Here is a 17996-nt window from a genome sequence, read left to right as displayed (position 1 = left end):
AAACCCTTTCAACAGCTGAAGCCCAATTAGAATGTTGCAACCAAGGTTTTAACCTCCAAGGAGGACAGAACCATTAAAGTCCAACCTATGTTTCCGACCTTTTCAGCAATGTATTGCGAACTCTTGTTTGAAACACCAAACATATATCCATTAAATTCAGAACCGACACTTTTCCGGGACTAAAAGATTACAGCATGTTACTCTGGTTCTCAAGTCTTTGGCGTTTCCCAAATTGAAAACCGTAATGTTCTGCGGTATGGTATTTACACTAGTATACGTCTGTAGGTGTCATTACAAAAAAAGTTAACTGTTTACATCCCTGAAAACATGCAGATGTCAAGTATTTAAAGACCACATTGTCAGACTGTTTTGATGGCCGTCGCCTGTTCAAAATAACTGGTGTCTGCTGTTTTTAACTGCGACCTACTAGTAATGTCATAGCTGTAGTGGTCCACAACAGCTCGAATTTCATTTGCCTCAGAGATGATGTTTTCATCGCAAAATGAAGTTAAAGTAGAAGAGCTATTCTATTTGTATGAAGGCCTGCAGCCACCTGACAAGCCTGAAAAAAACTGCATCTTTAACACAGTGACCTTGCAGTTTTTCAAAGGAACTATAGTATATGTATTTGAAAAAAAAAAAAAAAGAATTAATGAAAGAGTTGTAACATGTTTAATAAAGTCGAAAAAATGTCTTGCGATGATCAATTTTTTTGTATGTCATGAATGAAGGCAAAGGTTTGTTGTCCTTGTGGGTAGTCCAAAATCAGCTAGGATAAGCTCCAGTTTACCCGCAACACAAATCAAGACCCTACAAAATGGTTTGGTTAGTTTTAAAGCACTCAAACTTGTCCATATGATCTGTGGAAGCATCTTTAGACTATCCTTCTCCCCGTGGGGTGTCGACTTCTAAGAGGTGGGAGGTTGAAGGGGGGAGCTGCCACTGGATCCAAGGAGAAGACATGTTGTCAGTGGGCATTAATCATCAGAAACGCATCCCCTCATAAGCATTTCCACTCATTAGAATCAGAGAGCTGCTGTGCTGCTATTGGAGGGATTCTTGTGTGCATTGTCGCCATCACATAAACAGAATACATCAATATCAAACAGAAGACGGAAGAGAGGGGGTGGAGGAAGCTCATTTGCAAATCAAGATTCCATATAAGTTAAGGAAAGAAAAACCAAGGACCCCCTGAGCGGAAACACGAGCTCGCTACATGGACGGTCAACAAGAAGAAAAAAAATAGCACCTGGCGTGGCTGTCCTCTGAGCTTTTCCCAACCGTCGTGCCACAGACAAAACATTTCAGATTTACAGCCACTCTGGCCTGTCTTTGCTCTGTGATGGATGGCCTTCCTGGTAGGTCAGCTTTTAAAAGCACGCTGTCAGTTACCCGGCAAACTCGCTGCATTTAAGCAGCCGTATGAAAGGATAATTGATAATGATAACCTCCACATTTCCTTTCTTTATATCCCGTCCCTTGTTTACATTAACAAATTCTCCTGTTTGTATCTATTGGGTCCACTGAATAAGCATTTAATGGAGCCACTTGATGTTTGCATGTCTCACAGTGGTGGCTAATAATTGTATCGCCATTGTCATATCCCGGTATTCCATGAGAGTTTAGCTAGTTCATTGGTAATGGGGAATAAAGGAAAGGTTCGTGGATAAAACGTGTCATCATGAAATCAATTACTGTAATTTCCCGAATATAACGCGCAGTTTTTTTCTCCCCAAAATCAACTTGTAAAATCATGGTGCGCATTATAAACGGGTACAGAGATGGAGACAAAAATATAAATATATATACTGTATATATATATTAGGGCTGTCAAAATTATCGCGTTAACGGGCGTTAATTAATTTTTAAAATTAATAACGTTAAAATATTTGACGCAATTAACGCAGATGCAACGCTCAGACAGATTTAAATGACAGTACAGTGAAACGCTCACTTGTTGTGTTTTATTGAGTTTTGCCACCCTCTGCTGGCACTTAGGTGCGACTGATTTTATAGGCTTCAGCATCCATGAGCATTGTGTAAGTAATTATTGACATCAACAATGGCGGGCTACTAGTTTATTTTTTGATTGAAAATTTTACAAATTTTATTAAAACGAAAACATTAAGAGGGGTTTTAATATAAAATTTCTCCAACTTGTACTAACATTTTTCTTTTAAGAACTACAAGTCTTTCTATCCATGGATCGCTTTAACAGAATGTTAATAATGTTAATGCCATCTTGTTGATTTATTGTTATAATAAAACAATAGTCCTTATGTACCGTATGTTGACTGTATATATCCATCTTGTGTCTTATCTTTTCATTCCAACAATAATTTACAGAAAAATATGGCATGTTTTTTAGATGGTTTGAATTGCGATTAATTACGATTAATTAATTTTTCAGCTGTAATTAACTCGATTAAAATTTTTAATCGTTTGACAGCCCTAATATATATGTGTATATATATATTCCGCATTTAATTAGAATTATTTTCATCAAAGTATTGAGAGAAAAAAACCTGATTGCAAACAATAATTCAGCTGATTAGTTGCTCGTATGGCAGGAAGTCCCGCCCTCGTATGTTTCAGTAGGTACTAGGTAGCATGATAGGTTTTAGAACACAATTGAACCGTAACGCAGGCAAAGAGGGAACTGCCTAAAAGGCGAGTGAACACACAACCTGAAGAGCTTGTCAACAGAAAAGAAAATCGTGAGTTTGTGTAGCACATTGATACAGTTAATGATAAGCTAAGTTACCTTTCTCACTACGAGCGAGTTTGTTGTACTTTATTTTTGTTTTACTTGGCGCTAGCGTTAGCATAAAGTCCGCTTAGCTTAACGTCCTAAAATGCTACGTTGCCATTTTATCCATAGAGCAAGACCAACGCGTGGATCAACAAAACGTGGCCCAACTGTGTTCAAAACATGGTCGGAGAGATCGGTGAGCATGTAATTAAGCTCCTATTTTCACAAAAGGAATATTTTTTTGTGGGCGAAAAGGGAAAAGGAAAAAAATGAGTGCTATATTGTTATGTGCATGTTATATTTTGGTTTCACCACCTCATTGAGTTAACTGGTGGTTTGATGTTTCCTTAATTTTTACTTTAAGGAGAACATAAATAGAAAGTAGTTTAGAATTGTTAAGCTGTTTAGAAATGGCAAATGTTTAAATGTATGTACTGTATATTTTATGTCAATTTATAATGTTTTATGTGCAATGTAAATTTAGTTGAAAAAAAAATGTGTCTCATGATTGAGCTACAGATTTCAATTGAAACTTGAAAAATAATTGCTTTGACACTGTCGATTGACAGGTCAGGTTTTTTTTTATTTTTTATATAGACCTTGTTTCCACTGGTTTTGTGTCAGACTGGTCATTGCACCATCTTTCTGGAGTTTGATGGCAAGCTACAACTTGGATCTTGAGTGGGATAGCCTGGATACCTCTTTGCTGCATTCCCTTGGTGTGGTAGGACCAAACACTTGGAACTAATACCTCACCATTTAGCATTACACTGTGCATTACATCGACAAGACTTTGACAGTTTTTTTTTTATGGACTTGTGTTGACTAATATGCCGGGAACTGTGAACTGAATATGTTTTTGTTAGGACATTAGGACATTTCTTGACTGAGCAAGTGCATATGTGTATTTTCGAACAAGGGTAGGGACAAATTTCCTATGGTTAAAAAAAAAAAAAAAAGTATTTGAAGCTTGTAATTGTGCCACATTTTTTGGTTCAAAGGTTTGAAATTTAGAAATTCCAATCACACTGCAAGGTATTTCCTAAACATTCTAATGTTTTGACCCTGCCTCTTAAAAGAATCTGAATTGAGAATCGTTCGGAACTGGGATCGTTCAATTTCAAACGATGCCCAATCCTAGTTCTAATGATATTCCCTTGCACAACACTATAGAGGAAGTTATTGTGTTTACCTGGCTGATCATTGAAAAGCCTGGACTAGACCTTTTTCTATTTGCTGCATATTCTTGACTCTCAATCCCTCCGACTGCTTCCTCAGCTTTTTTCCCCCTCTAACTGGGTTTTGCAGATTCCTGTGTTTAGCCTGGCAGCCCGGGAGAAGTCGTTTTACAGTTCAATCAGGAATTCTAATAAACTGACCTGCACTTTAATGACTAATTCATTGTCTCCTTTACTACCTTCATGGGTATAAAGCGGATTAATGACTTGAGCAAGGTTAAAAACAGTACCACTGTGCTTTGCCGCCGTCCACCATCCATCATCCTTTAGATTCTTCAGAGAGCAGCGGAAATTGAAGGAAAAATTAGTTATGCTTTTGATGGATGATGGCATAGGTGGGCAAAGATTTAAGTGAGGCTTAAAGCATTGATGGCGAAGAAGCTTTCTTTGCGGGCAGCCATAGTGACGGGAGGATTCCCATTTGTGGCCACCAAACTCTTTAACAACCTGGAAGCCATATACCTGTATATGATGTCATCAGATATGTGCTCAATAGAACACCTGTAGTCTATTATTTTTTTCTTGATGTGTGCCATGCGTCCTCAATAAAATAAAAGTAGACCTCATCTCAGCAAGCATCTTATGAAATATTTTTGAGTGTGTCTGGCATTTTTGTCCATTTTCTTGTATACTTCTGGTATGCACCTACAGTCATGGAGGAAATTATTGGCACCCCTGGGATTTTTCCAGAAATTACAGCATTTCTCACAGAAATTAATGCAATCGCATGCCTCAAGCAACACGTCACTTTTGCTCATTAATATTCATGATGTTAGCAATTGTTCCTACACGGGACATCCTCCCGTTTGTCCCTAATAGTAAATGAATAGAAACAGTGTACGAACGAGATTTTTACTGAGCTAAACCTACCAATTCTTTCCGAAAATGATGTCCCTGGTACCAAATTTACTGGTAAAGATGTGGAAGAACATACAAACGTTCAGTTGAAAAGATGGCTTGAGTGTCAAGGGCTGAAAATGAGCCGACCTGATCCAGTGTTATTTTTCTCGACCTTTTTTTCTGGTGTGCATCGCCTTACACCATGGACAATGACATTCTCCTGTTTCAACAAGTGATCCTTTACCACCATATGCCCTGTCTTTCTTATATATTACATCCACTGGTTGTCTTACGTCTCTGACCGTTCTTGAAGGCAATTTACGTTGATATTTTTATGTAGCGATCGCAAATGCTAATCCCTTAATAAAGCTGTTTTTTTTTTTTTTTTTTTTTTTTTAACAACAGAAAAGTCAGATAGCATTTTATTTTTTTCAGGTCATTCATTGTCAGACAGAAACATGCCACGCAAAACGCCACCCTAAAAAAATAAAAATATCAAAATTGCTTACCTCTTCGGGTCAGGCTGTGGCAGGCCATCTGTAGGCCCATGACCCCCAACAAAATGTTTTCTGCAGATGAAGGTGAATGGTTTCACCTTGCTGGCGTTAAACTGGTCTTTTGGACGTCCACACAAGTTGATCCATTGTTCACAGTTTTTCCTCTGAGTTTTTGGTTTCGGGAAATGTATGAAGAAAACGTCCTCCATATGTCGTAATGTCTAGAGTCGTTTCTACAAGTTCCATAGCAGCAGTGTTTGATCGGCATGTTCTTTTTTAAAAGATTACCGGCGGAAAAAAGCAAAAAGAATGGATTGTATGCAAGGGCGTGTCTATGACTTCCGTGTTACGATGGCGACGTCACAGTCTAAAAATAGCATTCGTGCAAAACGCTATTACAAATGTTTTCAGTATGAATGTGTTTATTTCTTGGATGTGCATTGGAAAAACACAAAAAAACTAAGGAAAAAAGTCCAAATGTACAGAATTTTAGAGAAAACTCAAAAAATAGGCATGACAAAATTGTTGGCACCTCACCTCAATGTTTGGTTGCACATTCTCTGGAAGATATATCAGAAACCAATTGTTTCCAATAACTATCAACAAGTTTTGTGCATTTTTCGGATGGAATTTTGGACCACTCTTCTTTTGTGAACTGTTCCAGGTCTTTTAGATTTGAAGCAATATTGAGATCTCTCCATAGTGTTCAATGGGATTTAGATCCTCACTCATTGATGGCCACCTCAGAATTCTCCAACGCTTTGCCTCCAACCATTTCTTGGTGCTATTTGAGGTTTGTTTTGGGTCATTGTCCTGTTGGAACACCCATGACCTCTGACGCAGCCCCAGTTTTCTGAAACTACACCCTATATTGCGGCCCAAAACATTTTGATAGTCTCCAGTTTAGGCCTGTCGCGATAACAAATTTTAGTGTGCGATAATTTATCTCATAAATTATTGCGATATTATTGCGCCCCCCTCAATTTTTTTAAAAAACAATTTACAATAGCAGTGATAATACAGTATATATTAATAGATCAATTACACCCATTTAAACGCAATAAGAAATCACAACTAAAAACAATAGACCATGCCTCTTAAGTAAAAAACATCAATATTAATACTGCACAGAAACACAGAATAAATAAAACGTGTTTTTCAAGAAAAAAAATATACAATTGCAGTTAATAATTTAAGCATTTAGGCAAATGAAAACTTTTCCCCTCATAGCTTCTGCAATGATGTTCCATAGGGGTGCAGTGATACAGTTAAGTCACGGTTCGGTATGATTTTCGATACGGGGGACACGATTTTCGATCTGATTCAATACATTTAATGCTCTGAAGAAAGAAAAAAAAACAACTGTATTTTTTGTTTCGTTTTTTGTTTTTGTTTTTTGTTTGTGTTTTTTTGCAAACGAGCAGAAATTGCCATCATATAAACATGCATTTTAGTGCATAAAATCTATGTGCTTGCTTCTTACTGATCTGAAGAAATTTTGTATAAAAGTGCTGAGAACAATCTTTACTGTTTGTAAAGCGAGGTGGGGGACACTGTTGATTGCTACAGCTCTCTTAGCAGCTAGGTTTACTACATGAGCAAAACATCCTATTCGTGATCCAAATCCATGTGTGTCAGGTACTGAATTAACAACATTTGCATTCTATAGTCACTGGTATGGATTGATTTGGCCTGCTTAACTCCCATTCAGTCATGGAGGTTTAGAATTCATCGATGTAGTATATGGACTACGTGTCCCATAATCACTCTGGGCTCACGTAGCCAATGGCATGGGACGTAGCACATCTAATTTGCTATTTCATGATATCTAATGTGTCCGCGCATTAAAAAAGTAAGCAAACGCCACAGAAGTCAAGTGCTCATTACTGCACAACACCAGCATATGACAATCGACTTTCATAAATAGGACGAGTTTGAAGCACAGTGCTCTCAATTTGCTACTCAAATATCCGGTCTTGTGCCGAAAAATAGCCGCCCCGCGTGAAATGTCACTCCTGACGGGAGCGCCCACACGTCAACAACACCGGCACGCCGGAGATGGTCCGCAGTCAATCCGGAGCACTGACGCGGCCGGTTTACGTTGAACAATAGGATATAATGGTAATGATTGGCTCCGGCGCTATTTTTTGCAGGACCTGGGACGAAGATGCATTTTGCACAGTTGGTAACAAGGAATCCGAACTTTTAACAGCATGTCTGCCGCACGCGAACGCACGTGCACGCGAGGCGATAAATCGCAGCGGAAAAATTACCGCCTTCATTTTTATTTATCGTGCGATAAATGGAATTATTGCATATTACGACAGGCTTACTCCAGATTTCAGGACTCCTTACCACACATAATTATTCCAAGTGGAATTGATATTCATGGCGCAACAATGGCATAACAGAACTTGATTTTGGTCGCACTTTGTGCTTTTATTCTGTTTGATGCCAGTGACTAAAATGTCCTAGAAACAAAATCCATCACTGAATTTTCTTAGGAAAAAAATCTTTCTGGTGATGTATCCAACTTTTTTGTGACAGTTTATTTACTTTCCCGAACTTCTTCCTTGTAGTTCTGAAAGACCGAGAAGGAAGCAATGAAAACACAAAGGGGAAGCAGGTTCAAGGCTGCGTCTCTTTTGTTTACCATCCGATGTTCCCATTGCACGTGCCTCCGCCGCATGTCGGCGGCGGGAGGGGGATTCTTCCCAGTCATTTCTGACAATGTTAATGATTTAGTGGCGAGGCCTTCACACCGGATGATTTGTGACACGTCGGAAGGCTGCAAAACATGGGAGGACGAGGTAGGAAGAGTGTTTTGGATCCGGGGGATGCCTTGCAGAGAGCGATTCATTATATTTAAGACAAGTGTGACATCCCACTTCAAAAAGCCGGTGCACATATATGTATGGAGGGGGGGATTTTTGGGGTGGTCAAAGCAGGTAGGGGGTGGCCAAGTACAAAGGAATGCCTGGGTGTTTTTGGATATGACATCGGAACAGTAGGCAGGCATATGGAGACGGCAGACTGGAAAATAATGGCTAATGGAGGGATTTAGCCCGAGGCTACATGCCTGCTTTGCCTACGTCTGTATAACTAGTATATTTATAATTCAAATACATACCTTTAATAATTAACAAGGAGTGAATATTAGAGTAGAATGCGGGATATATTTTCCCGCCGATGGAGGCAGGTGGAAATTTTTTGACAGCAGCTCGAAACAAAGGAGGAGGCAACATTTTTATTTTCAAACTCCTTCGGGCAACAAAAGCTCGTTTTTGAGAGTGTGACTCCCCTTCCCACTGGACAGAAGTGTGTGTGTGTGCTCGCACGTGTATCTGAGTGTGGATAAAAAGTGACAAATATTAGTGTTGTAGAAACGAGCACAGGATCCATTGTGTCGCGCTTTTCTTGGAGAGTTGCAGCCACCAGCTGGGAGTGACTCCCTGGAAATTTACATATGCAAGAGTGTCGCTAGGACGATTGTTGTTTGTACTAGGCATTTTCCTTCATTACAATTTGGGACAGAATCAATGAATCTCGGTTATATAGATGGGAAAATCTGTTCTGACGGTTCTGAAATCCTGTAGCCATAGTCGATGTCATGAATGCACTGAAGCACAACTCCCAGGAGCTGAAATTGTTCTGGCTTTATCCAAATGGCAATCTACAAAGAAGTTGACACTATATCAAGTGCAAGTTGTGGGCTGAGCTTTTACATAGTCGCCTAAAGGTGCGATCATGAACTTTATCAAACGGCACCCTACATAGTAGGACATTCCCCATAAGCGTTCTGGCTTGCCAGCATGCAGTTTGGCAAATTCCAGTCTCACCTTGGAAAGATTGACACACGTTATAGTACACTTCTGATGAAATGATCAAATCAAAGTGGTCACAGAAATGTACATTCTTCCTACTTTGTAGATATGGGACTGCTTTGCTAAATCTGGCGTAGCATGTCTTGAATCTACCATAATTTTCGGACCATAAAACGCTAAATTTTCCCCTTATTTTTAATCCTGCGTCTTATAGTCCAGTTATTTGTTGGTTTATTTGGGTTAATAGATAGCACTTTTTTTGACAGCGGCGTCCTAAGACTGCCATAAGACTGTCATAACTATGACATGACACTATCATGCCGATCCAGGTCTTGGCCATAGTACAGTTTGGAGTGTGACTGACTGAGGTTGTGGACAGTTGTCTTTTATACCGATAATGAGTTAAAACAGGTGCCATTAATGCAGGTAACGAGTGGAGCCTCGTTAGACCTTGTTAGAAGTAAGCTTGAGAACGATAAACCGATACGACCGGATATCCGGTTTTCCAGATGAGAGATACAGATGTACCGATAGTAAAGTTACCATTCGACAGTAATTAGCAATTAAATATTCAGTGAACCGACAGTAGAGATAGAATTCGGCTATCGTGAGCACAAGAATCGGCTTCTAATGCCTAGTTCAATGCATTGCTTAATATGATAATTTAGCTTTTACTTCACATGCTGCGCTTGTGTCTTTCAGTGACTGACACAAGTGCGCGTCATTCACCACACAGCGCACACTTAGATCGAGACCGCACGCATGATATAATATGGACAAGCACTACTCACAGTCGTGGTTGCCACAAGTTACTTCCCATGCATTTCGGCAGAACCGCTACTAGTCGCCGTCATTACCTGATCGTCACGGGCGTGTCATAACAACGCGAGAGCTAACGAAACCACTGTAACGCACGCAGCGTAGCGTTTTCTTCACAGCCCAAAATGAAAACGAAACTAGTAGTGGCAACAAAGCAACATGCTAAAACAATGGACAGTGTGATCACCGACGGCAGCGACGTGCTGTGATTGATTTTCAACGCACCCAGGAAAACAAAAGTCGGACTTTGAAGTGATGAAGGCAGCCAGATCTGTTCGCATGGGACAGAGCTTGTGTGAAGTGTGGAGCGGTACAGAAATCTTGAGTTTTAACCCTGAAAAATAACCCACTACAATGTTGGAAAGGGCGGCATATTGTTTCCACGAAACGCAGTCTGCTTAAACATGAACATGTGGATTAGTTGATCTTCCTCAAGAAAAATCTGCCCTTCAAAAAAGATATGGACAGTGATGAGCAATAAAAAATGAGGAAGCACGGGCATAAGTGAATGACTTTGCTGTGTATTAGGTTAATGTAATTATTGACCTGTCTAAAATGCTATGTTTTTATTCCCCCAATTATACCAGTCGTAAAGCATAATTTATTATTTATTATAACACTAGCAGGTTTAATTTTTTTTTCAGGAGCTGCTGCATATGATATTTTTTGTTCGTAAGATGTTTACATTGAAAATTTGCACTTAAATTACTTACCTCTTGTGTTAAAAACACCAGGAAATACAGTAATTGAATTACTGCACTTTATTGTTGTCTGTGACTGGAGTCTTATTGTATTATCAATCCCATCCAACAAAATGACGGTCATATAGTAAGCCTTATTTTTTTTTCTCATAAAAAATAAAACATAACATTGGTATGAAATTTTGTTAATTTTGCTATTAAAAAATGTGGTCTTTTTTATATGTTTAAAAATACTGTACGAACACACACGAATGTTTACTATCGTATCATTTTCACTCTGTATCGAACCGTATCGTTCTTAAATTATCGAATCGTATCGAATCGCTCTGCCTTAAATAGGTATCGTTTTTTAATCGAATCGTAACCTGTGTATCTAGATACATATCAAATCGGCTTGATGCCAGAGATTCCCAACCCTAGTTAGAAGAAGTTAGACCTCTTTGACAGACAGAAATCTTGCTTGTTTGTAGGTGACCAAATACTTATTTTCCACTCTAATTTGGAAATAAATTCTTTAAAAATCAAACAATGTGATTTTCTGTGTTTTTTTTTTTTTTTGTCCACATTCTTTCTCTGATGGTTGAGGTTTACCCATGTTGATAATTACAGGCCTCTCATATCTTTTCAAGTAGGAGAACTTGCACAATTGGTGGTTGACTAAATACTTATTTGCCCCACTGAATAATGCATGTTTAGGGATACTTAAAGGGTTAATTCCAACTTTGGCGGAAATTTGTGTTATGTCGCCAGCGTAGGAACAGAACTGGTTTGTAACCCGGGGACTACCTGTGCTGTATTTCAATTACTGTCCTATAACTTTTGTTCGATTGACTACTGAAGCTTTATGATCACACGATGACAAGCACTCTGCATAAATTCGCTACATTTATGCTGCTGCAATTTGTCGTCAAAACGCGTTGAAATGCAGCCCATTTATGAACATCTCCTCATGTTGCCTTTTCAAAAATAAAACATCCCTAAGGACTCTTATGTTTTGTAGGCTGCGTATTAGTGGCACAGTAATAATTTTGAGGAAAAAAAGTGTTATGCAAACACAAAAACTCAATGATAACTGCCTCATTTGTATATTCCGGATCGGATACTGCGTTCAGTGCCGGCCCCATTTTTATTTTTTTTTTTTCACATCTCCACTCTTTGATGTAGTCTCATACATATTGACGAGCCACTGTTTGAAAGACGAACATACCATACTAGCTCAATTCAAGCGTGGCTTTTATATTAAATAAAAAAAAAAAATGGAGCATTAGTTTGTCCCATTTATATTTCCGTGGTTAATTAGCAAGTGAGAGATTGGACAATTAGCTCATCCATGCTAATTGATTATAATATTACAACGTGGCCATGATAAGACGAGCGTAAGATTCCTTGTTCCACATTCCTCCGAGGGATTGCTAATATATACAATGCTTGTGTGTAATGAGGGTTTTAAAAGGGCCAAATCAGCTCGGGAAATTGTTAATTCTATTCCGCTCAAGACTCAAAATGAATTGTGTGTTGGGGGGCCATTGGGGGGTGGGGGTGGATCTCACGGATGACAAGTACTCTTTTTGATTTGGTTTGACGTCAACGCAAAATGATGAACATCAGCCTTCGGCTGAGCTTCTTCTCACGAGAGTTTAGGAGCATTTTTTTTCTTCCGGATTGTTCATATTTAGCTCCACATAAGTGTATTTTTAAGTATATAAATTAAAGATGTCCCATCTTATTGGGTAGCAGATAATGGCTGATAAAAGCATTTTAAAATGATATTGGGTAGTACTGCTGCAACGATTAATCGGTTAACTCGATTATTCGATTTGTAAAAAATATTCGAGGTAAATTTTGCTGCTTCCAGTATTCGTTTAATTAAAGTGGCGTTGTAATGGTTTATTTTGAAAGTGTATGCATTTAGTTTTACTGATTTGGGTGGATACACTGCCCTCTAGTCTGCCTCATTTCACATGGCTGAATCCAGCTGCTCCATGTTAAGACCAACATTTTCAAGTTTTTGTTTGAGGTAATGTTTTTTTATTGCATTCGTAATTTAGTTTATAGGTATAGCCATTTTTTGTGGGAATATGTGTCTGAACCATTTGTTAAGAGCATTGTGGAAAAAAAAAAATTCTATTTAATTTTAATAGCATTTAAGCTAGCGGACTTTTGCTATGTAAGTTCGCCAATTGTTGTTTTGTTGTACATAGATCCTTATTTATTTTTTATTTTTATACTGTTTGAGGCTAAGCTCAGGTATTTTAATTTTTTTGTGTTCCTAATCCGATTACTCGATTATTCAAACTAACTAGTTCATCGATTAATCGACTACTAAAATAATGGATAGCTGCAGCCCTATTGGATAGTACTGACATCAGTTTTTCAATATCAGTTTTGGGCTTGAAAGTAAATATAGAAGCCTTCTGCCTTTGTACAAGGACTGGTCACAGCTTAGCACAGCAGTTATGCTTATTGATCATTCGATGTCTCGAAACTAAGATGCTTGGGATTTGGTATGTGAGCAGAGCATTTGCATTCATGGTGCAAAAATTAAATGAACAATGGCGATATAGTGTAAAGCGCTTTGAGAGCCTTGAAAGATGGAAAAGTGCTATAAAAGTAAAACACCATATACCAATAAATGAAAACAAGTGTCCTTATTTAATACGAAAAGTTACTGCCAGTTGGTTTTCATATCTCAAGCTGTGTATTTGTTATTGTTTTTTTGTTTTTTGTTTTTTTGAGCCAGAAGCACTGTCTGAGCCTTATGTGATATCGCAGTGCCTTATTGGCACTTTGTACTTGTTCCAAAAAACTGATGTTTGCACTATTTTGATTTCAACAATAAATGTAGTGGTGAAATATAGGCACTTTTCCCATTAACTTCAGTTGACGTTGTTCTCTTATTTTTCATTGCATTTTCATTTGGAAAACCTTGACGTTGTTACATTTATCATTATTAATGCATCCAGTGGGGCGTCACAATGCAATTAACTTTTTTTTTTTTTGTATCTTAATGCGCGTGACTTTTGATCTTGTTTGCATGATTATCAGCTACTGTATATGATAGGTTTGTATGTTTTTTTAATGCTGTGCACAAGGGATTGAATGAAGATTTTGTAGTCAGACAAAATCTGATGTAAGTGGAGTGCAAGTCTATTAATCGATTCCCCCCCCCCCCCCCCTTGCAAAGCACAGTAGTTCCCAATGTTTTTGACAGCTATGATTGGTTTTACATATAGACAGTATTTCAACAGACAGGCATAGAAACAAATATCCCTGTTGAGCGAACTGTAGATGTTTTTCCCTAACACACCAGCAGTTTTCATCTTGTCCTCCATAACATAGTAAGTAGCATTTTTCTGTTTGACTCTTTATTTTGCTTGTGCTTGTTTTTTTTGTTGTTGTTTTTTTTTCGAGGATATACAGTGGTACCTCTACATACGAAGTTAATTCGTTCCAGGACCTTGTTTGTAAGTAGAAATGGTCGTATGTTGAGCAGGATTTCCCCATAATAATACATGATAATTCTATTAATTCATTCCGCAGCCCGAAAACCTACACTAAATCATCAATAAATGATGCTGGTACTATTGCAAATAGCAAATGCACAGAGCAAAACAAATAAATTATGAATAAAAATCGTAATAATAATAATACAATAATAGTACCGTAATTTCCCGAATATAACGCGCACTATTTTCCCCAAAATCAACTTGTAAAATCATGGTGCGCATTATAAACGGTTACATGGATTGAGACATAAATAAATAAATATATATATAAAAAAACGTTTTTTGTTTTTTTTATTTACACGGCCACGTTGTGTTGAAGAAACGTATGCGGCGATCCGTTGCCGACCATTAAGGTACGTGATGTCACCATTTTGTTTCGGTAATACTTCACTCTAATCGGCCGAATGATTTCGTCTGTGTTAAATTCTGCTTTTTTCACTCTTCATAAAGCACAGAATTTAGTTTCTTGAACTCATTTGAGTCAATGTTTTTTTGCAGCTCCGCAACTCGGACCATAACAAACGTAAGCACACAGACTTCCTGTATCCGTCAACTATATCTGTCCCCCGGGAAACTCAAACCCAAATAACAATAGTTCCTATTGTTACTGTAGTGTCGACAGCGATGAGCTCTCACGAATTTCCACCTTACGTTCTCACTTTCATTTTACCGTATCAATCCATGGAAGAAACATTTATTCATGATGAAACGAGCAAGTTATACAGCAGCCTTTGAAAGAAAAGTCACATCGGTTTTGTTTTCTCCTAGAATCTGGTAAGTTGGAGAAGTTGTCAAATCATATTATTACCGTAAATATTGTCAGTTTATGGTAATGTTTTGAACTACCAATGTGCTATGCTTGTGCTGGGTTTCACCAGTGAGTAAAATGACATTTCTGTATCTGTACACGAGCTCAGTTTTCTTGTATTCTTCTATTTATTGGTGCTAAAATTAGGGTGCGCGTTATAAACGGGTACAATAATTTTCCCTAGAATTCACGAGTAAATTTGGGGTGTGCATTATACACGGGTGCGCCTTATATTCGGGAAATTACTGTAAAAAGAATACCTGTAATAATGTAAAAAATCAAGTTCTAATGTGGCGGATGTTTTTTGCGTGGTGTACCTGAACGCACTGCGTGCTGACTTGACAGAGTGAAAGAGGGACTTTTTACTTTCACTTTGTTCAGCTGTGGCGGACAGTAGTCATGTTGTGTTGCAAAAGTTCTGAAATAAATGATTAAAAACCTGACAAAGCTGGTGATTTTCGGCAATTTTAACCCCACAATAATTGTCAGCTTATAAAGACTGGCGAACGGAGGTCGAAGGAGGACCATTGAGATCGTCGACATTCCACGGCCGTATTCTTAAGCCAGTTCACGGAAGTGCACCCCGCTCTCATATTTTTCTGTTTCCATCTTCATTTCAATGGTAAGCATCATCATTTTCCTTGTTTCACCACCTGCACTAACCTTCTTTGTCTCACAAGAAAATCCGCCGTGTGTCCTTCTACGGCGCTGTCTTGTTGTCATATTTCTTTCCATCAGATGTAGAAAGAAATGGCGAGTCAAATTGTACGTTGGATGTCGCAAAGATCGTGTGTCAAAGCGATGGTATGTCGAGGTACCACTGTACTTAGTACAGTACTGTTAGCAGTCTCATTTTCCTTCTGGGTATGTCCAGGGTGCGCCAACGCTGTTGGGATTTTGAAAGGCGTTTTTCCATAGTAATTCCCCCCGTTTTTTTTTTGTGAGTGTTTAAACTTGAACAGAACCAAATCCATCTCAGCCACTTCCACATGTGTATTCGTTTGATTCCAGGATTATTGGTGATTAACAGGCTTTGGGAACAACAGGGGGACACCAATTCCATCAGCATGTTGAAAGGTATATATAAACAAGTTTCCAAGGTACTTCCGCTTTACTTCCGCATTTTTGCTCTCGACTTCGTTTTACACTTTCTAACCAAAACAACAGTGGAGCTGGAGTAGCATTACTCATCAAAATTCCTCAAAAAGGACAATTTGGAAATGCCGCATCCATCTGCCATCATCACGACATGGGAGGACAACATGAAGAAATGGTCGCTACAACCAAAATAGTTTTGTATTTTATTGATTTAATGGCAGTGGGTGGAAATGCAATCAAAACCTGAAAATCTCCTAAGCATCCAGTTGAATGTGTCCTATTACATGAATATGGGAATTTTGTGTTCATAAAGGCAGATGTCAAAGACAGTGCCACCACAAAGCAATAACAGGTACAATTATGTTCAATTTGACTACAATTCTGTGTGTTGCATCACAGCTGAGACATCATTAGCTTTGCATTAGCTTTGACGATAAAGAAATGGAAAACAAACAATCTACTACAAGTCATACACGGGCTTTTTACCCCAAATGCCCAAATTCAAGTGTTACACGATTTTTGTCCGTTTGTTTACAGGTGGAAAACACACTTACGTTGATGGACGTATATCGAGACTACGTGCATTTTACCTTGATGATGGAAGGCTCAATTTATGCTCCACATTTAATAATAATTTTCCAATAATTTTATAAATTGTGATTTATTGACCTGTTTTGCACATGCACCAATTGTTTTAAATAAAACAAGAAATGGAATCGGTCAAAAGTTTTATTCACAGTATATTGATCTAGTTGTCATGAATAAGCTATAAGCGAGCTTTTTGAAACTTGTTTCATTGTGTGTGTGTGTGTAAGGTAGACTAAGGGTACACCAGTGTCAAGTTATTAAAGGTAAGTGAATGGATTTATTCATTTTACTCTTGTCACGCGGTTTGATTATGAGCACTGTCTACTGATGTTTGTATGGTTACTGTGTACAAAATAAGCTTTGTTGGACTTCTTTAAAGTGTATGTGAGGCAGAGGGTAAGGTGACCACTTCCATAAGGTCAAAATGGAGGACATGTTTAAAAAGTAAAATAAAAACCAGACCTGCAGTGTGTTTTCATCAACAATAAAGTTTTGCACGGTTTATAGATCATATTTGTGTAGCTAAATAGTAAAAATACCAGTTAAAGGTTTAACTTTTTGGGGACAATTTAGTTTACAGTTCCGGGTTTTCGAATTGCGACGTCCCCAACAACAAATGTTATTTGAAACAGTGTTCTACCAAAATACCTTAGACGGCGAAACGGCTTACCAATTCCCAGTCTGCTTGCGCACGCATGCGCACCTCAGGTAAAAGCAACGAGTTTTTAATATTTTCATATTTGTTGAGTTGTTTTTTTTAACCTTTCCATTGCCTCAAAATACTTCTAGGGGGTGTTTTCCCCGATACCTTTTAAGCATTGTGTTTTCTTGTGGTCGCTTTAAAGCAGCGTTTATCTGTTCACCACATCAGTCACGTAGTGTATTTAAACCACCCTTATTTGATATTATTACGGTTAAGTATTTTCTTAAGCCATATTTAGTATGTTCTTCCGCTATGCATGTAAACGAGCTGTAAGCGCATGGATGGTAATAGGTTACTTAGGGTGTCAAATTCGCCATTGGTAGTAGGATATTTTCGCAGAACAAAATGCGTTTGTAACAAACAAAATTCTTAAGATTTTTTTTGTGTGTAAAAACAATGTGAGCATTAAACTGCTCAAAAGAAGTGCGCCCGTTATAAGAGGAACAACTTTACAAAGTTCAGCTGCAGTTATTTTGTTATCCAGAGGCGATGATGGTTCTCGAAAAAATGTTTTCAATATCGACGTACCTGCTGCTCGCCTCATTCTTTTATGTTTCGCGCTCTCTGCGTGACGTTCTACGGCTGCTTCACCCCTGCTGCTCACGTCCATGTCACAGTGGCA

At 38.3% G+C, this 17996-nt stretch overlaps 1 long non-coding RNA gene across 5 annotated transcripts in view; it reads left to right on the top strand.

The window, feature by feature from the left end:
- Positions 1 to 17304, top strand: part of LOC130930942 (uncharacterized) — a 109875-nt gene extending 92571 nt beyond the window's left edge. For 2 of the 5 annotated variants that reach the window (XR_009067131.1, XR_009067132.1), the window contains 2 exons: positions 2882 to 2948; positions 3350 to 4988. This is a non-coding gene — a long non-coding RNA (uncharacterized LOC130930942). The other 3 variants (XR_009067135.1, XR_009067133.1, XR_009067134.1) reach the window with 3 other exon arrangements.
- The last annotated feature ends 692 nt before the right edge of the window (positions 17305 to 17996 follow it).

This window comes from Corythoichthys intestinalis, chromosome 15 (assembly GCF_030265065.1).
Source record: "Corythoichthys intestinalis isolate RoL2023-P3 chromosome 15, ASM3026506v1, whole genome shotgun sequence".
NCBI classification, from domain to species: Eukaryota; Metazoa; Chordata; class Actinopteri; order Syngnathiformes; family Syngnathidae; genus Corythoichthys; species Corythoichthys intestinalis.
Note: the sequence above shows the minus strand (reverse complement) of the source record. Positions and strands in the feature narration are given on the sequence as shown.